The sequence below is a fragment of the Cheilinus undulatus genome, linkage group 9, assembly GCF_018320785.1.
Source record: "Cheilinus undulatus linkage group 9, ASM1832078v1, whole genome shotgun sequence".
In the NCBI taxonomy this organism is placed as follows: domain Eukaryota; kingdom Metazoa; phylum Chordata; class Actinopteri; order Labriformes; family Labridae; genus Cheilinus; species Cheilinus undulatus.
This window is the reverse complement of record NC_054873.1, coordinates 11,528,152-11,551,820: the sequence shown is the minus strand read 5'-3', so window position 1 is coordinate 11,551,820 and position 23,669 is coordinate 11,528,152. Positions and strand designations below refer to the sequence as shown.

The 23,669-nt window shown below is 39.7% G+C and overlaps 1 protein-coding gene across 1 annotated transcript in view; it reads right to left on the bottom strand.

Moving 5' to 3' along the window:
* The window catches only part of map1ab (microtubule-associated protein 1Ab), a 71,039-nt gene extending 56,381 nt beyond the window's left edge, over positions 1–14,658 (bottom strand). Inside the window, exon 1 of the mRNA XM_041795327.1 lies at positions 14,628–14,658. The gene's annotated coding sequence lies outside the window, so the exon portion shown is untranslated. The remainder of the gene's footprint in view (positions 1–14,627) is intronic.
* Positions 14,659–23,669: the final 9,011 nt, after the last annotated feature.

Here is a 23,669-nt window from a genome sequence, read left to right as displayed (position 1 = left end):
ATACATGAAGCTGTTGATCTGGCTTGTCAGGTTATAATAAGGCAGACTTTTAAAAAATTAAGTAAAATGTGACACCAATCAGTCAATCTTTGTTTGTATAGCACCCATTCATAATCAAAGTTATCTCAAAACACCTTCGAGGAGGGCAGCTCCAGACCATACTCTCTAATTTAGCCTAATATTACAATCACCATGAGCTCAGCACTAGCAGTATTCAGCCTCACTGTTACAGTGGTGAGAAAAACCTTCCTTTTATGGGATGCTGAGCTTCATAACTGTCATGGTGCAAATTGAAGAAATGATTCAGTTAACCAATAACCATCAGGAATCAACAGATGAAAACCATGACTTTGGCAATGAACTCTGAGATTGAGCGTTTCCCTTCAGTGGTGACCAACTTTGATTTTCCTGGAAGAGCAAACTTTTATAGACTAAGTTGTGCTTTAGTCTACAAACCATAAGTCAGAAATATTTTTAATAAGTGTCAAAACTTTTTTTTGGATAAACATCATAAAATTGAATGAAATTGCACACTAGACTCGTACATTTTATTTCCAAGCTGAACGTTAAATGTTTGCACATTGAGAAGATTAAATTGAAGCCACATTCCAAATTCTAGCCAATAAAACTAATTCAGATCGTCTCAAGCTGACATCACAAAGCACTGAAGCACAGCTACAAAATAGTTGGAAAAATAGTACAAGTTTTAAATGAAATGACTAATGTTGTGTTGTCCATTTCTCTCACAAGAACTAATTCAATGCAGAAATGGTGAAGATGGCATGTCAATGGGCAAACAAAGAGAAATATATATGTGCAAATCTCATCAGGATAAAGGGCTTTGTTTTCACTGTTGAGTAAATATACCCAAACCAAAAATAATCTTTTGAAGCTTCTAATTTACTTTGCCAGTGATTCTCGGATGAGACAATAAAGTTAATTTTGAACTGAGACTAAACCAATTTACATACAGGTAGTCTGAGAGAAAGGAGCCACAGCCGAGTCACGCCAGTTCTCTGCATTGGCTTTACAGTGTTCTCTGTGTCCATCCCACAATGCAGCACACTCCCCATGTGTTTGAACTACCTCTGCTGCGTTTAGCTGATGCTCTTATCTGAATTGAGCAGGTATGGGCTCAGTGTCTGTCTCAGGGAAAAAAAAACATAGCATTCGATGGGAGCCTGCATCAAAGCCAAGACTTTACTTCTAGATATCTGCCTCTCTAACAGCTCCACTCGGATGGGCCTGTGTGGAGCTGATAATGAAGACTGGGTGATGGACTTAAAGAGAGAGGTGAGAAGTAAGACAACGCCACCGTATGTTTGCATAAAGTGAAGGTGATAGTAGTATGATTCTCAAAATGTTGCATTTACAGTGTATAAGTTTTACAGCAACACAATCTGTTATTGGTTTCAAAAAGTACATAAATGTGCAAAAAAGGCCTCCAGCTATTTTATAAGACCTGTGATGTGCAACTAAATGACCAGCACAGCACAGCTCTCACTGACAGATTGATTACAATCCATAACAAGCTCCTATGTCCAGGGTTAAGTTCATGTCATTGTCCTTGCATTGTGATGTAGATGTGAATGTTTCTGCATCGTTCCTTGTATATTTTCCCCCTGCAGGTGTACCTACCATAAATACTCATATATCGACCTGTCCCCCTTCCAAATGGAGCTACTTTCAGTGCATTTTAAAGGTAGCCTGTTTATTATGGCACAGCTTTTCCTGTCTTTGCAGCAGCAGTAGTCACACATGACGCTACTAAACCATTCAACTCCTTTGTTAAGACTCTGCTGGCGCGTCAATCCGGAAATACTCTTCGTGCTCTGCAGACCTGCACCCTGTAGAGTACGATGTGGAGTAAGTCCGGGGGAATAAAGAGGACGGCTGAACTCTTAATGTTTGTTGTCTCTACCACCTGTGCCCGCTGCTGCTACACACCTGTGTCTTGTATGTTTCAATACCGCATCGAGGGTAAAATGTGGTAATAAATGCAGTAATATCAAACATTAGTAGTTTGCATGGGTTTGCCTGCAGTTTTTTGTCAATGTAGAACGACAATTTACCCAATACTGGCTGCTTAAGACCTCTATTTTTGTTGTTGAAATTTTGGTACTATCTATAGTTATAGTAGTAGTAGTAAATCAGTGACCCAAAGCTGAATCAGCAGATGACTGGACTTCGTTGCATACTGGAATATTAACTCTTTATGCCATGTCAACAACACCCTGACCCAACACAACCTTTAAAGCCCTGTTCATTCAGCTGATGTCAGGCTCTGTCGCCAAACTGAATTTACATAATAGAGCTGGCTGCTAATTGGAAAACCATTTAATGTTCCCATTTGTGCATTTAACAAGTGACATAAGAAGGCTAATTCTTTAATAAAACAAGCTAATGAAGGATGTCAGCGTTCACACGGGTTGCATTTTGGCTCTGCTGAGTGGTCCCAAGGGGTTATTAGGGCTTCATGGTGCTTTATAACGGTCAGTTCACAGGCCATTCAGACATATTAAGTGGTATGAAGGGCTGTGTGGTTTGACTGTGACTTTACAAGCGGGCATGAGTATGACTTGAATCAATAAACTCAATCAAAACAGACCGCTGCCCTGACATGCGATCAGTCTTCCCAAGTTGCTCACCTCTGCTTCACCGTGTTAAGTCAGCCAGCTGCTAATCCGTGAACGAGCGTGTTTCATTGTCTCCCCCACGATCCAAAGTCCTCACAGATTAACAAATAAGCACCTTCAGTTGTAGAGTGAGTGATCAGAAATAGTGCAGTGGGAGTTGTGCATGTTTAAAAACTGTGATAAGCACCATTGTGCTTGAAATAATGTTGTAAGAAATAATAGGATGAAGCGAGATCACCTGATGGACGGGCCTGCCAGCTTTCCAAAAAAGTATTTAACTGCTTTTTTTCAGGGTACGGTCTAAAGAGCTTAAATGATTAGTCTTCCAGTCGACTGAAAAACAATAATTGGTGACTATTCTCTCAAAGTTGTTATGTAACTTGTAGCTTGTTTCATCTTCTACGTTGAGAATTTACTTTTTTCTTGTTTCATGAGATTGTAAACAGAATGTGTTTTAGTCTTGGACTATTGGTCAGACAAATATGCAATCTAATGATGTTCTCTTGGGCTTATTGTACAACCAAAATGAGTGGAGTAGTTGTTGATTGCCTTGACAACCAAGTAAGTTACTTCTCAGCTGACCCTACAATATACTACATCGGTATACTTGTTGTTAACTATGATAAACCAAGGCCTATGGCAAATCCATTATATGGACAAAAGTATTGGCCACACCTTTTCATTACTGAATCCATCTGTCTCATTCAGACCCGTTGCCATAGGTATATAAAATCAAAGACCTAACTGGGCAGTCTGTATATGCAAAAAATTTTGTGATACAAAATGGGTCGCTCTGAAGAGCTCAGTGACTTCAAACGTGATACTGTGATGGATGTACCCTTCCAATGCCACCTCCTGGATATTCCACAGTCAACTGAAAGTGATATTATTCGAAAGTGGAAGCATTTAGGAACAACAGCACCTTAGCAGTCGTTTATCCTACTCTCTGATTTTACGTGGTCTTTCGCTTTATGGCTACAGCGAATGATGCATAAAAGTCAACAATGATCTGCTGATTCCTTAGCTGAAGAATTCCAAACCTACTGGAATGAATGTAAGCACAAAAACTGTTTTGCGGGAGCTTCATGGAATGGGTTTCCATGGCCAAGCAGCTGCATGTAAGCCACACATCACCTAGTCCAATGAAAGCATCAGATGGAGTGGTACACCAACATTGGACTGTAGAACGGAGGGAATCCATATCAAAGTACATGTATTTGAGTACAACGTCATTACAGTCCCTATTGGTGTAACTGTCTGAGGGCTAAATACTTTTGTCCATCTAGTGTATGTCTGTCTTACTGGCTGAATAACTAGGATTAGGACTGTTGGAGAAATGAAGAGCAGACATCTAATCTGACCACCTGTCATCAGTCTGAGCTGATCCGATGTTAATATTGATTATAGATGTGACTATAAAGTGAGCCCTGATCTTCAAATTAACATCATAATATCTGACTCAAGATATTAGAACTGATAATTACAGAAAGAGAGAATGGGGAATGGCATGCCCAAAAGGAGCTGAAGGCCAGATTTGAATCAGGGCTGCTCACTTAGAGGACAATCTGCACATGGGGCACACAAGGACATAACCACTAGGTTTCTGGTGCCCCACAATACCATAATCTAACAAACTATGGTTTGATACTAGTCAAGATCAGATGATATGGATTGTATTTGGATACCACAGCATCATAAAAATGAGTCCAAGGCACCCAGTGTTCGGGGCTTATATTACGGAGAAGATTCAAGTACGATAATTTGACAAACTTAGTAGAGAAGGTAGGAGAAGTCAAAATCACACAGTAATTGATTTAGGTTGTCATAAACTTATCCTTCTTATCAATCTTTTATAGAGGAATCCTCCAGTAGATTAGTGGGTGCTGCCATTTTGTGGTGGTGTCATAGTTTGTGCTGCCTGCTGACTGTGACAGCAGTCCTGATAGTTGGATTAAAACCGTCAGATAGCTGCTGATAATCCGAAAATCTTTAGATGTTACATATCAGACGATATACGATGCTGCCAACTATAATCTGAAAAGGAAAATAAACTTGACCATCCATCACATATGTGTGTTTAAGTGCAGTTAAACAGAACATTATTCTACTACTTATCTAAATAATTTACCAGCTGCATTTAATCATGGCAGGGTAGTAGCATTGGCAGAACATTTCTTATAAATATTCATTACACACATATTTTCTATTTTTTGCTAATGCAGCTGGTTTGTACTGATTACAGGCAGCTCTCCCCTGATTATGCCTTCTAGCTAGAAGAAAATTATATATGAGATTATGTTATGAATTGCATGGAGATGAATGCTAAAATGCAATTTAAAAATCACTCAGACAGGAAAAATTATTACTTGTTTCTTGATTCACTCCTTAAAACTATCTCAGTCGTCTGTGGGGTCTGAGGAAAATGTCGCTCTCATACCAGGGGACTCTCATGAAGCAAAGGCTTTTGTTTTTTTACTCAGTTTATTTCCTACGTTAAAGTTTTCACCACTGTTAAGGCAAATTATTCTTTTACAATGTTGTCAAAATAAAGGCACACAGAAAGTAGGGCTGGGCGATCATGACCAAAAATCATATCTTCTTGTTTCTTCGCTGAATGATGACACGAGTCATCTGGATGTAAAGACGTAAAAACAACAGAGTCAGTTCTACGTCAGACCTAGGGATCAGGACTCGGTTGATGCATCCGTTTATCATCGATACAGGCTGAAGTAGACCCTGTTTACAAACATCTGGCATCAGCAAGTTACATGCCATGAGCCCATATCATTAGCCTCCGTTTACCTTTTGAGCCTAATCAAATTAATGCTAGCATGTTAGTACACCTAACGGCTGTTTTTTTTTTTATTTATTTATTTTTTTAACTAGAAGTAGAAGTGACCTGTTAAATAAACTATGTTTTTTTTTGGTCAGTCATTAGAGAAAATGTCGGCACAGTATGATACTTAAACCAAAGAAATCACCAAGAAACATCGGTATAGATTATTGGCTAAATTTTTAGTTTAAAACACTCAAAATATAAATTACTATTGATATTGGCCCTAATTTTCTCCATCAGCGCATCTCTGATCATATCCATTAGGGGCCAAATGTCATACAGGCACTTCTATCAACAGCCAGCTACACAGGGCACAGATGGCCTAGTGGTTGGGTCATGCCCCATGAACGCAGGCAGCCTGGGTTCAGGTCCGGCCTGCGGCTCCTTTCCCTCATGTCTCTCCCCCACTCTCTTGTTTCTGATTTTATCCACTGTCCTCCACTAAAGGCATAAACATTTCCCAAAATATATCTTAAAAAAACCCAAAAGAACAAAAAAGACAGCTGGCTACCACACCAACATCCATTTGCGCTGCTTATCCCACTCAAGACTGCAGGGGGCTGCAGCTGATCAGCTGATTGCTATCAGGGAGAGGTGGGGTACTCCCTAGACTGGTCATTGGTCAGTCACAGGGCTGATTTATAAAGAAAAACAAGTAGTACTATCAACATGTTCGTGAAAAATGACAAAAAAAAAAAGTTCTGACATTAACAGCCACTTTTGGAGAATTCGGCCTGGCATCTAGTATTGTTTTTTTTTTTTCAAATCAACATAAACTATATAAATGGTATTGTTTTACCCAACATCTTGTTTGAAAATATATTGACTTTTTTTTTAATTGTATATTTGTCATTCCTAATGGAAAGCCATGGTGAAAGAAGAAAAATGTTCATTCATCGATTAGCTTTCATTCAAATGTGCAAATGTTGTAATGTGGTGCCACTGCAGAAATAACAATAGACAGTTTTAACATAAGGCAAAATTAAGCTACTGCCTTGGACTTAATGGAAAATAAGTGGCAAAGAGTGAACAAAAATCATCTGAATAGGGATTAATTACCTAAAGAAATCTATAGGGATGAACACCTGACTCCAACAGCAAGGTCCAAGCTGCTCAAAAGCCCAAAAATTTCTTCATGTCAAGAAAATTATAGACAGGTAGATCCCGATAGACTACTGAAGTTAAAAACAATGAACTGGGGGATTTTTATGAAGTAAAATGTGCTGTAATATATGATTTGTGGCAGAGAAATGGATAATGCAAAAATGGTGTTCATATACATTTCATTTTTAAAAGTTTTACCTAACCCAAAAATATGTCAAAAAATTACGACGCGGTAGCTTCAGTTAATGGCCAATGCCTTCCTGTCTGGCACTTCATGGACGTAAACATGAGAAGCTCAGTGCTGGCTTAGTGGTTAGCGTGTAGTAAGAACAGCGCAGTATCACAGTTTTTTGAGTAGTAAATGGAAATGAAAGAGGTGTAAAGGCTCTCAAAGGTTGAACTCACGTATAACTTCCACCCAAAGTGAAAAGAGGCCACATCTCAAAGCATGACATTAATCTGCAAAGAGGAACGAAGGCTGGTGGTGCCAGCTTGTAATATTAGCCTAGCTGTCAGGCTAACGTCACACCCCCTGACACTATGACCCTGTGAGGAATTTGACTATTTTCTAAGGATTTTCTCCTCTTTAGACTAGTCGGTTAAACAAAAGTTAAATGAGCGTTTAGCTGCATATGGAAATAGACGCTCAGGAACATCCTCAATGCACACCAGTAACAACTCTGATTTCCCTGAGCTTTCTGCATTTTTGCACAGCAGTTAGTTCATGATAGTTTTATTTTGACAGTGAAAATATTTGAAAATATTAAAATGTTCTGCCTTTAATTTATATATTTGTAACACATGTTTGAACTATACTCAAGAGAGATATTTTTCATCAGTTAATTAATAAAAATTCAATAGGATGATATATCGGTTATCTAAATGTTTTATTCCCCAATATCGGTACTGGCTTTGCCCCCCAAAACTCTGTTTATATCCGTCGACCCTAGTGCTGAGCAAGTACTGTTGAGTATTTGGACATTTCTATTTTAGATTTGGGTAGCGCTCTGTCTCTGTTACCTGGAAAGAGATGCTTGGAAATATGCTGATGACTCACTATGTTTGCTTTTAGTTTAATTTAGGAAGGGCCACACGCTGGTCTCTGCCTGGGGTTGCTAAATGACTGAACTACCACTGCTAATGGAGGCTTTTTATTAATTTTCCCCCCTTCTATCTGTTGGTGATAGTTTGTTTGATTTAAATAATTTCCACCACATGCTGCCAGTTTACTCAGTATGAACACAGACAACTCAGGGACATTATTTAAAAATGGTTTCTCAGCCATGTAGGAGGAGCACCATCATGTTGTGTTTCGTTTTTTTTTTTTTTAATCTTTTGCTAAAAACAGCTGAAACTTGTGAAGTGTTAAGTTGAGCTTATGCTCCCTGGCTCTGTTGTACTTTAGCAGTAGACGCTGATGAAATATAAAAGCCATTCATTTATTTATTTATCTTTCTCCACTGGGGCTTGTTCGAAATCTGCTCTAACCTCTGTGCTGCAGCTGCTCCATTAGCTGGAACACTAGTCAACGTCTACAGCTCCACAGAGTCTGAAACTAACACCAGCATGAGAAGTCCCTCCAGGCCTATCAGAGGCTTATCTTTAAAAAATCAGAAACCATTATTTTAGCACCATCAAAGTTATACCAGAGGATTTATTAATATTGATTTTGTGTTTTATGAAAAAAGAAAAGCCTGATGTCGTCTCACAGAATCAGCTTTAAAGGAAAAAAGGTAGAACTATGAAGATGTGTATTTCTGATCTGACAGCCCTTTTACACAAATTTAATTCTTTACAGTCCACACACAGCACTTCGTATGGGTCATGTAGAAACCCTGAATCCATCTAGAGTCAGTGTGGGATGTGTGGAGTGAATCGTAGGAAGCAAATGTCAAAAAGTGACTCAGCACTCTCACTGCGGTTACTAACTGTTGATTCACCAACAAGCTCACCAGCTTGGCTAATAGCTTGTTATTCCTGACTCTAGTTAGTTTCCTCAGGGCTTGTTTTTGAAGCATGGTGCCATTACAGAGAGGAAATAAAACCACTGTTTGGTTCATATTTACACAGTATAATGGCTGCTTGACAATGGGCAGCTATTAACGTCAAACAGTGACTCAGCAATATTAGCTTCACTGCTAGCATCTGATTCACAGGCAGACTGTGGAGTAGGGCTAAACTTCTTCTGTATAAAAATAGTCAAAACAAAGACGCCTGGCATCATTAGACCGGTGATTTTACTATCAACTATTTAGCCTCCTGAGACCGGAGCTTTCATCCGGCACACATTTTTGACACCTCCTACTTATTTGGGATAAGTAGAAGATAATATACGCGGTTCCTACACACCTTTAAAAATCAAATTAAAGACCTTTTCAGTACCTTGACTAAGAACAAATAATACTACTTATAGTTTGTAAAATCCAAAAAGAAAATTTAGATCATAAATGCTCAAATCTAATGATATCTGGCACATTTAACATCTTTATTCTGTCTATATAACATATGGGGATATTTATATTACAAAGGAAAATCACACTTTTTGTTAGGAGGATGTGTCAGAATAAGAAGGGGTTAAATATATTTTAGTGGGCAATGTCACAGACCTGAGAACTGTAACATGGACAAACATATATGCAAAAAGAACGATTGAAATTGTGTAAAAATCACCAGAAAATAATAATATAATAAAGACGTCGTCATTCAAGTGCCAGTTAAATTTCAAGACAAAAACTGGAGTAAAAATACGACTTTTTAAGACTTTTATGGCCTTTAATTTTCACTTTAAGACTTTTTAAGACTTTTCAAGGATCTGCAGGAACGCTGTTATAATTATAACAACACCGTATCTTGAAAACAAGTAGTTGCCAGGCTAACAGCTATAGATCAAAGTTAAAGCTACTTGCCAACCCCCAACATTTGGCTTCCATTTTGGCTAGCATTTTAGCCTTATATACAAGTATGTTTGACATGGTTATAGTTAATATCTAAAAGTTACAATTTTCACATAATTTGAGCTGGCTACAGTAGGACAGTTAGTGCAATTCCTCACAAATTGACCTTGATGTAAATATGATAGCTTAATGCTAACACATAATTCAAACTGCCATTTAAAGGCTAACAGAATCAGCAATCCCTGTCAGTTTAACTCAGGAAATGACTTATTCATCTTTGAAATGTCCACAAAAACAATTTCTTACTTTAAATAATGCTTACTTTTGGTCTTTCACACTGGTGCCATGCAAGTATGCCACAAAAATCTTGTCCCATCTCAGCTGACAGCTTGACCACACTTCAACCCCTCATTGATTGCTGACCGATTATACTTCAACTTAAGAAATGAACGCCATGACATGTCGAAAATTAGCCCAGTTAACTTGGCTAATAACAACAGCTCACTGTATGTACACATAAATCCCCGAAGAGAGCAACAGAGGGGACTTCTATAATGTTATTCTGGTAAATGATAGAGATGTAACGGTATTGTTAATTTCATGGTATCAGTAACAGTATCGTCTCAATAATGTTGTGGACATTTAATGGAGCAGAGCAAAGGTAAGTGGGAGCTATAGTTATCATCGACCTTTGCATTACTATCATCCTTTGTGCTCCACTAGCTAGCTTGATCAACAGTGCAAAAAAAGGTGGATGCTACGAGTGGCAAGGGAGAATCGGATGACAAAGTTTTTTAAACCGTGGAGGCTCCAGCAACTTTTGAATCTGACAAGTTGAAGCATTTAAGTTTCCTTGTTTCAAGAAATGAGAAAAAGTGACAGACTAAAAAATAAAAATAAAAAAAATGTATATATATATATATATATATATGTATATATATATATATATATATATATACATATATATATATATATATATGCAGATACTGCCAGACGGCGGTGACACATTTGGGGATAAGGATTATGAGTGGCAATAGGAACCCCTTGGCGAATCATCACCCTGAAAAGATTCGCAAAGATGGGAGGAGCAGAATCCGTCCAGGCCAAAAGATTCTTTGGGAAGTGTTCACAATCCCAGCTCCCCACAACAGCGCCAGGACTAAAAAAAAAAAAAAAAAAAAAACACCTACAGCTATCTTCAGTGGTAGATAATGAAGGTTTAGAAGGTTAGTAAACACACTGGAGCCAAAGTACAAGTCTGTATTTTTAAGGCTAACGTACATGATACTTTTCGCACATACTGTAAAATTCAAAATGCAAATGTTGTTTAGTAAATGCTGATGTCACTTTTTTCCCCAGGTCTTCATTTGTTTTTTTTTTTGTTTGTTTTTTTGATACTGCAATAAATTGTAACTTGGACTTGTTAGAGACATTATTGTACCCTAAGATTATGATACCGTTACATCCCTAGTAAATTATGATGCAAAGATGGGGAGAAGATGCTCTTCTATTGAAAAGTCAAGAAAAATTCTGACACGCTAGTCTTCTTGAATCGTGATTATGGTGGTTATTATGTCACACTACAAGAGCGTCTGTCGTTTCCAATGTTGACATCTTGGCGCAAGGTTTGACGATGTGCTTGGATGTTGCAGTCCAGCCAAAGTCTGTCTGAATTCATGTAGCCTGAGTCGGCCTTTAGTCAAGCAAAAGCATTGGCTATTCTTCCTAGGGTTCAACACATATACAGTCATACATACTTACCTACCATACAACATGAACAAACACGGCCAAAGCCATGCTTGTTTGTTTGCACCTCTACCATCTGTAATATTACAGCTGTGCCACTGAAAAAAAGTCAGTGATTTGATGGCTGAATGAATTTAGCCCAAATAATCAGCACATCAAGGGTGCATGTCATGGCACCCATCACTCATTTACACTACAGAGGAGAATAGAAGAGGATGCTACAGAGCTTGGGCTGAGCTCTTTTAGAGATATCAGATGTTTTACTACTGCTACTACTTTTGGTTTCATCAAAATTCCATTGTAAATTATTTGTATTTTAATTTTCTCATCTTTATTGTAAAAAAACAAAGCCCAGCTCATTTAACAAACCTGCCCTATATAAGACAGACAGCTGGGACTGGCCAAACCTACATCAGGTTGGATGGAAATCTGTCCCACAGGGAGGGGGGGCAGATGTATCCTGAGTAGCATGAGCTGGCAGATTTCGCAGGTTCCATGGCTGCAAACAAGGACTCAGTTAAAGGAAGAGCAAATATGTATTTTTAAAAGACATCAGGTTTCAGTTTTTGCATATATTCAATAGACATTTACATGCACTGGTAGTTTATGGACAAAATGATCCTCACATGAACCCATGACAAACATAATACAGCTTATTATAGAAGTAGACTTCTTTCAATACAGCAAAGCTAACTCAGGCAGAGTGTTTAAATAATCCATAATGCTGTCATATTTTTTGCATGCTTGATATGCTTTTGTAGGGATGCACCAATGCATTGGTTTCACATCAGTATCGGGTATTGACTGTAGAATAATGTGGCATGAACAGACGTCAGTGGCCTGTTTTTATCTGTTGAATCCAGTCAACTAAATGCTGGAAACTACTTAAGCTAACTGTTGAATCAAATAAGGGTTTTTTTTATTGGGAAGAAGAGACCAGTAGGGCAAAATGCAATTTGTTTTCATGGTCAAATTCTAGAGAAAATGTTGGAATAATAGGAGTGTTGGACTAAAAGATGTAATGAAAAAACTTGGCAATGAGATCAACATCTGTATTGGCGGCATCCCAATTGATATCTGCATTTAAATGGATGCAACTTTATAATCAATAACACTGAAATGCACTAAAAATTTACATCTAAAACAGTTGCATAGGATTTGAATATATCCATCAAAAATCACAGGCAGTCACGCACTCACTATGCATTGCACAAAAACATTGGCAACCTTTTGGTGTTTTTCTGCAATTTAGACACTGTGCAGGAGTTTCCCAGCAATTTTGGTGACTGAAAACAAGAAATACTTCAATATTGGCCTAACGCCTCTGTTTTCTTGTTGATTTGTTATCAGTGGAGCTCAGCGAAAGTTCAAGCAGGAACACTATTTCTGCTCATTCTTCAGTCACCACTCATTCACATCTCTCCCTTTTTAATTCGTTCTCATTTCCTGCTCTGACGATCAGCTGATTATGGGCGTTCACTCTCCTAAGTACTCACCTAATCAGATTCTGCCACAACCTCGTTTGACCAATCATCATGCCCCAGTCAGATTTCAAGTTTGTCATTCTCCCTTTCACAGTCAGACAGTCATTCTGTGTAGATGCTGCAACCCTCCTCCACCCCAGCCACCTCCATTTAGTGAATCAGTGTCTAGTGCAGATCCACACAGATCTCCTGCTCATCTCATCTTGCATAGCTCAGTCTCCTCCTCCATGTCACCATTAAGTCTCACCTGATTGAAATGCAGGTACTAATATCATTGATTTCTGCAACTATGAAATCAAAGTTGTGGTATTGAAACAACCCTAGTCTTGGGACACACAAAAAATGTTTTCTCTTGTGGTTAATTTTGTTTCGAACAAAGCAACCTGTAAACACGCACCATCTTTAACCAACAACATCGAAGTTGCACATGAGAGAAAATCTGATTACAGAGGTTGATGGCTCAATTTCAGCCCAGAATTAAAGTCGGGATTAGTATGCAGCAAAGTAATTATGGAGGCACTGCCATGCATGCAGACAATTTACACAGTTTATATCGAGTGAGCCAAAATAGTCGTGCACGTAGACAGACGCGGGGTTAGATCAGTCAAACACACACACACTCACAGTGGCTGTATCGAACCACCTTTGCTGAGTCACTGGAACCATTTAGCCCCAAGAAACACATTCAGGAAGCAAAAGCGCCCTATTATATGATGATAGCTCAATAACACAGGAAGAGTCTTGACTAAGAGAGAAAAATAGCAGCTTTTCTTGGCACCAATCGTTATCTCATAGACAACCACACAAACACGCCGAGTTGAGGGATGGTTTCACTGCAATGGCAACATCCTCGGCATGAATGAATCATCACAAAAACACAGTTATCTATTTTGGAGTGCCAATGATGGCTGCTCGACTAAAACACATACCAACACATCTCTGGATCCTTCATGGTCATTTGCCCTTGTCTGGAGCAGCCTGGGGACTGACTTCATCCCATTACGTTACCAGCATGCCAACTGGAAACCATAGCAGTGATACAATGGGCACAAAGCAGGAGTGGGTTGATTTTTTTTTCCAGATCTGAAGGGAGCTTTAGGCTTCGTTTTTTGTGATACCTGCAGGGGGCAATGAGTTCATCTGCATCACCTGCCTGTTATTGAATACTTCTCATATTTTTCCACTCTAAGTCACAGTGACGGGGCAGAAATAGGCTCAATAGGGGATCAAACCTTTGTCCTCGGCTGCTGGACAATCTCTTGATCCAATACAACATCCTAAAAACCTTTTATCTTTGAGTGAGTTTTAGTAATTAGTGCAGTGTTTAAAGTACAAGCAAGCTGCCCTGATTTCTAAAAAGGATCGGAAACATTTATAATGGATTATTTTGGTCGTTTTCAGCATATTTTAGCAGAGAAAATGGGTTAGGAATGAACCCTTACTGCTTTATAGCCTGATTTAATCTCTTTACAGGAGGTAAAGAAAGGACTCACTGAAATCCCCGGCTGAACCTGACATGCCTCCTCTTATGTCAAGGTACATTTAAGAGGACTGATTGTTTAAGGAGTTAATGCTGTCTCATGCCCTTATTCCTCCTAGACATTGATCCTCTTACGCACCATCAAAAACACTGCGCAGGAAAGTAAAGGTTTCGCTCCTGGATGTTTAGATGGTCTTACGCAACAGAAAAAAGGCTAAAAACACCAATTTAGGCGCAGTTGTTGGAGTGAAAACGTCACATCTTTGCGGAAAGGAGAGAGAAAAATCAGAGCAGGGACTAAAAAACAGGCAAAATACGCAGCAGTCGATCCACAGCATCCCACTCAAATTAAAAAAAAATACTGCAGTCGCAATCAAGTAGGCGCCAAAAAGGCAGATAAACAAACATGACACAGGAGTTGGGGGATTTCAGAGACAGTTTACGTACCGTTAAGGACGAGGAGCCACTTTACCGGAGAGTTGTGTGTCTAGAACCGGCGAGCAGCGTCGGTGTGTGAGAGGGAGAGAGAGAGTGTGTGTGTTAGAGCCGGGCGGAGACAGGAGCACAGAGGAGGAGATTTGGCACATTTGAAGAGGAACGCAGCCTGGTGGCGGAACGCTGCGCGCCGGGATGCGGCAACATCCGTCTGCAGAGTGGCGAGCAGCGGCGAGCAGTCCAACCAGGGAGGGGCGCACCAGGCTCACACACTGCACCAGCAGTAACTCATTCAGCGCCAGGCAGGGCTGGGAGGAGGAGGAGGAGGGTGGGAGGACTGATTTTTGTGAGGAGAGGGAGGGAAAACAGCAGATCAGTGCCGTGTATGTGTGTCAGAGTGAGAGGTGTTATGCAGCAGATCTCACAGCGTTCAGTGAAAACATGTCAGCCGACCGTCAATCCAGATGACAAACACAGCAAGTTAGGAAGCAGAATTCAGGAATACTGGGACAATTTGCAGTTTCTACCTGCTGGATAGAGGCATAGGTGGGGCCTCGTGCTCAAAAGGGCCTCAAAATATACTCATTGGTGTGCATCAGATTAGATATGAGATAGACGCTATAGGCTACCTAAAATCATAATTGCCAGACACCATGTCTGTCATCAGGTAATTTATCTTGCAAACCTCAAATGAAAAATCTGTCATTTGAGGAGAACAGGTAACTATGGGTGGAGTTTAGTGGTACTGTAAGCCAAAATGGCTGCCACCCTTCTAGCATTTAGCTTGGATGTTGCTATAGTATAGCTGCACTTCAATCAGAATGGACCAAATTTCTTTATGACATAAGCTGCAAAGAACACCACTGAAAGCTTTCCATAACGGAAGAGATGTTTCCACCCCTCTGTCGACCTGATTCGGCGTGAGTAAGCAATTGTTTTGACGGGGGGTGTGACCCGGTACAATGGATGCTAGTATGGTGACTCACTCGGATGTAGCCACAGTGGCAGTTTTATCAGAACTGGACAGTGGGATCTGGTTACAGACAGTACATCTTTGATAGCATCTAATACACTCTAAATCTTTGGAAATAAAACTCAATTTAACTTCTATTTAGGGTGAGGGTAAGGGTTAAGGTAAGGGTTAGGACACCAGAAGTTAAAAGTCAAAAACCTGACCTGCAAGTCCTGACTACAAAACTTTAAATAAAGCCGAGTAAACAGGAAAAAAGGTCATCCTCCATCAAAACATTTAAATGCAGCTAATATAGCTTTCATAGCTCCGTTAGCTATGTAGATAATGTAGCTATGTAGCTAAAGCAAGGCACACATAGCAGCAATGTAATCCACATAGTTATGTTATCTTTAGCTACCTTTACTACAGCTCACATTGCTAAAGCTAACTTAGCAACTTGGCTTATGTAGTGCTGTTAATTACGTAGCTAATGTAGCTTTGGCTAAAGCTAAAAAAGCCAAAGCAGGCAGCAACTACTTGTAAAATGGCTCTAAACATAATTTAATTCTGATTAGACCTCTGATCTTTTTCTTTGTTTTATTTATGAAATGTTTCTTAGTCTGTAATGTTTATAATGTGCTTATTTCATGAATGTAACTGCCATCTTTGTTTAAGAATAAAGTTGAATAAAACAAAAATTAAAATGCACCAGTGAATGATGGCACTTGGGCTTTGTGAGAGATGGCGTCTCAGATGAACAGTCTGTTAAAGTGGCCGTCAGACATGAACGGTCTGCAGCCACACTGTCTTGGAACTAGACTACATTTCTTTGTTGAAACAAGAGAACAGCCACACTGAAAGCTCTTCATGATGGAGACAATGCTTTTCCCTCTTCTTCCAGCCTGCTTCGGCATGAGTTTGCAATCATTACAGCTGAGGTTGAGTTGTACTGTAAGTTGGTATACAGTGGGTACCTCCAGGGTAGGGATAGGCTCAAATGTAGCTGTAGAAAAATGTCAGTTAAATCAGACCTTAATCACATTTGTTTATTGAAACAAGAGCAATGAGCCACACTGAAAGCTTCTCTGAAGAGAGACATTTTTGCATGTCTCCCGACAGGCTTCGGCATGAATTTTAGCCACCGGCATACTTCAAATACTATGGTAGCACGAGCCTGTGTAGCTCAGATTATTACTGGAGCTACACGTCTACTACCTCATTTTGTCTTGTCGTTCTGATTGGCCCATCATGAATGCGACAGACAGAACGTTCATCCACCCTATCCTTCCCTCGTTCTGGGAGGTGTCCCAGATGAATGTGAAATATATCCATGCAATGACACTGTTCAAATGAACCAGACTTTGGGATCAAGTGTACTTAGGTTTCCTATGTGAAACCCCTCTGAGATGGACCCTTAATATACATGTGCAGCATGTTAAACCTTGGAGAAGATGAGCTACAGCAGCCTGAAACCACACCGGGTACCACTCCTGTTGGCTAAGAACAAGAAAGAGAGGCCACAGTTCACATATGCTCACCAAAATTGGACTTAACTTAAGGATGGGGAAAATGTTGAATGATAAGTATTGATCGAGTCTGCTGCAGATGGTCAGGTCTGAACCTGGCATAGACATAAAAGACTGCCAGACCACCAACAACCATGGCACATATCACCTTTTTTCACCATTTTGATGCTCTAAATGACCAGTATGTCTTTGGACCACGCCTGTATACCTAAATACTATATGATTGACAGACTAGATATTTGCTTAAGTGAGCAGCTGAGCAGGTATACCTAATATAGTGGTCAGTGAGAGTATGTACACTATAATGGTAGTTCTGTTTAGAAAATCTTAGTGAAATCGTTGTCAGATGCGCTCCTTAACTTGAAGGCAGAGTCTAAGGGATGCCTTTTCTGTGGATTAAATCAGATCTGTTAATAAAACAGTTTCCCTGGTCTGGACTCATCAGAGTCCTGACCTCAACCTCGTCCCGCAGCTTTGGGTTGAACTAAAACTTCACTAATGCTCTTGTGGCTAAATGAGAACAAACCAACGCAGCCAGGTCACAAAATCTTCTCCAAATCCTTCACAGAAGAGCCGAGGCCAATACTGCACCTATGGTTTTGTAACAAGATCCATCCAGAACAATTCCTCTCTGCATAACATACATAATCAATACCAAGAAGTTTATTTTTACTTTACTTAGTGTCATGCCCTGTTACAACCAAGTCCCTGCTTCGTGTTCACACTCTAATCTTCTATTAAAATAGCTTGAAATTATCCATAAAAGCAGATGATGGCAATGTTTACGCTCCAGTAAAGAGGGTTGTGGGCCTGCTTGTATGCATCTTTGCTATTATGTATAATCACACTCTTGAATTGTGTCTAATAGGGAGTCAATATGTGTGATGTTGTTCCTTATGTGTAGTTGTGAATGAGTGTTTGCTCTGTGTGAGGTTTTATTGGATGTACGCAGCACCACAGGCTTCTTTTTTCATCTGACATTTTAACAATCCCCTGATGGCACACACACTAGCACACACTAGCACACAGGATCTATCCCATTACCTCCTTTGTTACTGTATTTAAACCTGATCAGATTATCAGGTCAGCAGGGCCCATTCAGTAGTTGTTGTGACCACACCTCTCCACTCTCTAGGCCTGCCTTCTCACCTAAACAGCCAATCAGAGGAGCCGAGGCAGGGAGCCTGGCACAGCTCTGAAATAGAGGAGCCTGCAGCTCCAGCAAGAGACATGAATTTTCCTTCCCTGGCTTGGCAACGAAGCATTTTATTCATATGTGCAGAGAAAAATCAGACTGTTCCCAAACACCACCCACATTTCTAACTGTGTGAGGTAAAGCAAACAGGTCTGATGGAGCTCCAGCAAATGGTTGCTGGAGAAACAGCCAGAGCAATCAGGGTTTTATGGGTCGTGCTAAAAGCTGATGACATTTTAGAGCTGAGTCATAGTCCATGGTTAAAGATCCTGTGTGGAGTTTTAACTGCAAAAGAAACAGACTGGAATTAGACTAATGCATCCAATATGGGGCGACACAAGACAATCAGAGAAAAGACTGAATAGTTTTATTAGAATATTTTCAGCTTGCATGGCTCTTCTGCTATGGGGGATTAAGCACATGCTATTAAAATTAGCCTTTTTAAAAATTTACACACCAAAAAACTCATTGTAAGTTGCAGGCCTGCTTCATAATGTCAAAAATCATAATCATGATCATTTTGATTGATCTTGGGGTCATGAATATTAAACATGATTACTCAGGGATTTTACAACATCTGCAGACCCCACACTTGACAGCAAATAGTCACAGGTTCGAACCAGAACGAGAGGATCAACTTGGCACACCACTCACTCACACAATCTGTTCACCAACTTCCAGAATCTCGGCCTCAGTCAAACATGACTTTGGAGTGAAGATGCTACTGTAGTTAGCTGTTAGCTACATGCCAGGTCTATTGCAGTAGTTACATTAGTCCAGCTCCCCCCTTTGCTCTTTGTTTTTGGTCTGAACATGTTGTTAAAACAGTAGTTTTGCTGCAACAAATCAACAAGTTTCTCCTCTATGTCCGATGTCCATCCAGCTTTGCTAAACATTAGGGCTTGGCAATTAATGGCAAATTAGATTAAATCCTAATATGGCCTGCTGCAATTTACAAATCGCAAAGGTTGCAATATTTCTTTGACTTGAAATGTGTCAAAATACCAGTTTAATACTTTTTGCAGAAGAGATTTTATGGATATAATGCAAACATTCACATTTTTTTAGGATAAAATGTCCTGCTTTACTGATGTATTTTTTTCTTATTTAAAATGAGATTGACATAAAAATGAGTATCCTCTTCAATATAGGAACTCCCTATAGTCCCTAGAATTTATATGTATTTATTGAAAAATACATAAAATGAGGATCTAAAAATAATTGCATATTAAATCGCAATCACAATACTGGGGGGAAAAAAATTGCAATTTGATTATTCGTAAATCGTTCAGCCTCTTCCTCCTTCAGCCAGCTGGCTTCCTGGTTGGCTATTGCTCAGTTGGATGCTATTGTCTAGTGCCTAGGCTGTCCTCAGTGCTCAAAGCACAAAACAAGATTTTTGGTTGTAAATATTTAACATTTTTAATATTTACCATCTTGAGTAGTGGCGGGAAAAAGTTACACATTCTTAACACAACACACACCACAGGATAATCTGGTGCGATAATCTTAAGAACCATCCAATAATCTGGCCTTTGCTGACTTTGGTCATCAGCCCGACAATCAGCATGATTGCTGTGTGTGGCCTGTTTTACTCTTGAAGGTACAGTGTGAAAAACTGTGAATATTTACCACTCATTTCTGGTTATAACCGTGGCAAACAGTGGAACGTAAAAATGCCCATCTGTTAGCTGAAGCACCTTCTACATCCAATTACAGCCTTAAGTCTTTTTTGAATGTGATGCAACAAGCTTTGCACACCTGAATTGGGGTATTTTCGGCCAATCTTCTTTGCAAATCATTTCAAGCTCAGTCAGGTTGGATGGGCTCTGTCATTGGACACCCATTTCAGGTCTCTCCAGAAATGTTCAGTAGGGTTCAAGTCAGGGCTCTGGCTGGGCCACTCTAGGACATTCACAGAGTTGTCCCTAAGCCACTCATGTGTTGTCTTGCGTGTGTGCTTAGGGTCATTATCAGGGTAGAAGGTGAACCTTCGACCAAGTAGAATCTTGTTTCTCCTAGTCTGAGAATCCTTCAAGGGTGCTTTTTCTCCACACAGGATCTTTGGAGCTCAGTCGAAGTGACCATTAGGTTCTTTGTCACCTCTCTTACTGAGGCCCTCCTCCCCCGATTGCTCAACTTGGCCAGGTGACCAGCTTTTGGAAGAGTCCTGACTGTGCCAAACCTCTTCCATATGAGAATTATGGAGGCCTCTGTGCTCTTGGGAACCTTCAGTGCAGCAGAATTGTTTGTAGCCTTCCCCAGATCTGTGTCTGAGCTCTGCAGGCAGCTCCTCTGACCTCATGGTTTGGTTTTTGCTCTTGTATGCATCACCATCTGTGAAGCCTTCTATAGAGAGGTGTGTGCCTTTCTAAATTATTTCCAACCAATTCAACTGACCACAGGTTTACTCCAAACAAGGTGCACACACATCTCAGTAAAGATCTAGAGAAATGTGAGGAACCTGAACATGAATACTCTACTCCTGAATGTTCGACATTTTTAAGGTTACATTTTTGACTCACTAAATGTATGGACAGTGCTTATAAAGAAACATGTCTCAGCTTTGCAGGTTTCAGCCCTTAGATAAATGGCAGGTCTTGAAAACACTTTGTAATTAGAGAGGAGATTTAAACTGATCTCATAATGAGACTGACACTGCACTTTCTCCACCTGACTGCTCCAACTGACGTGTTAATTTGATCAATTACCAGAGAGCATATTAGTAAGAAAGTCTGCATATAACACTACATCATTCACAAAACAGCAGTTAAGTAAGGCCTGAACTTAAATTGATGCATGTAATAGACGGCATGCAGTATGTTTAGGCCCTAATACAGAGGACTCTAGTATCTTCTGGGGTCTGAAGCTCTGCTCAGGCCTCATTACACGCTGTTTAACTCTCCAGAGAAGCTGTTTATGATGCATTGGAACAAAAGCCCAGCCCCCAGAGGAATGATAATTTTCCTAAAGGTTTCTTTTTCTCTCTCTCTGAAGTGAAGTCACTTTCTTCTGATGTAGCACCTTCATATAGGAGCTATTTTATTCATGAAAAAGAAATTATGCACACCACAAAGGTGGGAGATGAACTCATGAATGCAGGATGAATTCAGTGCCACACAGCACACAGGCATCACAGTGCTACTTCATCTTTTCCTGTTGTTTACAAAAGAATATTCCCTCCTTTTTTTCCATCTCACACTTTTCTGTCTCTTCTTTCTTACCAGTCCTGTTCCAAGCATCCTTTTCTCTTCTTATTCACCAGTTTTTCCTTTTCCTCAGTCTCTTCTTCACTCTACTCTTACTTTCTCTCCCTCCTACTGCAGGGATAACGGGCACTAGGATCAATATCACAGCTTTGCATAATTCAGCAGCTGCCTCAATAATGTATGACGCAATGAGCCTTTTTGGAAGGATGCCCCCCTTCTCCCTCTCTCTCTCTCTCCCTCCTGCTCTGTAAGACCCTGTTTACACTCAGTGTTTCAGTGAATGAACACCAGACACAACATGTTTCACACCTGTATCCATCATGTTCCTGGTAGATGCCAAGCTCACTTCTTGTGTTCAGATATTTTTATTCACATACAGCGCTGTGAAAAGTATCTACTCCCTTCCTGGTTTCTCTTTTTTTGCATACTTGTCAACCTTAAATGTTTCAGATCATTGAATAAATGTCAACATTAGATGAAGAAAACCCAAGTAAATATAACATTTAATTCTAAAGGGGGAAAAAGCCATCCAAAACTACCTGGCCCTGTATGAAAAAGTGATTGCCCCCTAAACCTAATGAGTGATTCTGCAACTGCAAGCAAGCATTTGTGATGACTGGAATGAGTCTTTCACATTGCTGTTGAGGAATTGTGGCTCATTCTTCTTTGTTGAACTGTCTGATTTCAGCCACAATGGAGTTTTTTTGGAGCATGGACAGCCTGTTTAAAGTCATGCCACAGCATCTCAATCAGATTGGGGTCTGGGTTTTGACTCGGCCACTCCAGAACTTTCATTTTGTTATCTTTAAACCCTTTCTGCATAGCTTTAACTTTATGCATGGAAAATAAAACTTCTCCTATGCCGTTGTTCTCTTGCAAACTGAATAGGATTTCTATATATTTTGCCACATTTATTTTACCCTCTACCTTTACAAGCCTTCCAGGTCTGGATGCTGAGAAGCATTCCCACAGCGTGATGCTGCCACCACTGTGCCTCACACTGAGGATGATGTGTTTGTCAGTGATGTTCAGAACCTTGGACTTTTTTTAATCTATCCCCCAACTTATACTTTTCAATAGCCTTTTCTCTGAGATGCCTGGAGTGTTCTTTTGTCTTCATGGTGAAATGGTAGCCAGGAGTACTGTGAGACTATTGGCACCAACTGGCTGGGCCTCTGTTGAATTAGATCAGTCACTTTAAAGGGGATGAATATTTATGTAGTCACTTCTCTTACTTTACGTATTTTTTATTTAATTGAATTTAACATAAAAGAGTGTTTTTGTAAAAAAAAAAAAAAAAAAAAAAAAGCCAAATTTATATTGACCATGATTGGTTTATAAAATCAATAAAAGGGTAAACTTCCGTTGGGGTGAACTCTTTTTAAAGGCACTGTAATATTTAAAATTAGTCATATAGTACATTTGCTTCATGGCCTTATATGCTTTCTAATAGGTGATTAATATAAAGTGTAAATACTGATTATTTTATTCTTTACTCAAAAAGAATTTGTCTCAAAATTCTGGTCAGAATCTGCCTGTACGCTTATAGCCAGCTGGACAGTTTGGTCTCAGCCTCTCTGTCTATTTTATCCTCTAGTCAAGTAAAGTCAACACATCTGCATAAGTAGCCTTTGACTGGGTTGGTTTGTGTTTCCTTCATGACTCATCTTTATAAAGAGCAAAGTTTAGCTACTTCACTTTTCTGAAGCTTGTCCTTTTTCTGTTTTGACGATAATAAACGAGCAAAATGCCACAGAGAGCAAAAAAAAACAATGATTCAACCAGATGATTCATCAACAACCATGCCTGCATTACATGCCACGCATGTTTTATTCAGAAGCATTTTTGTATGAGTGAATCTGATCGAGTTTATAACAGGAATATTTCTACTGTGTGCCGCAGCTGCAAAAATCCAGAATCCATGGTGTGAGACATGGATCAAAAGCTGCAGAGCACTAACAGAAACACTACATTTACTACAGATCAAGAGCCAGAAAAGTTGGCACATAGTCATTAATCTAAGTACCAGTGACCTACTTTTAAAGCAGACTAAATATTACGCATCATTTACCTGAAAAAGTTTGTCTGGGTGTCCTCTAACTCCAGGTCAGTTGAGAGTGTCGTCATAAAGGCAATAAATTACTTCTTCGCCCTTTTCATCAGGATAGAAAT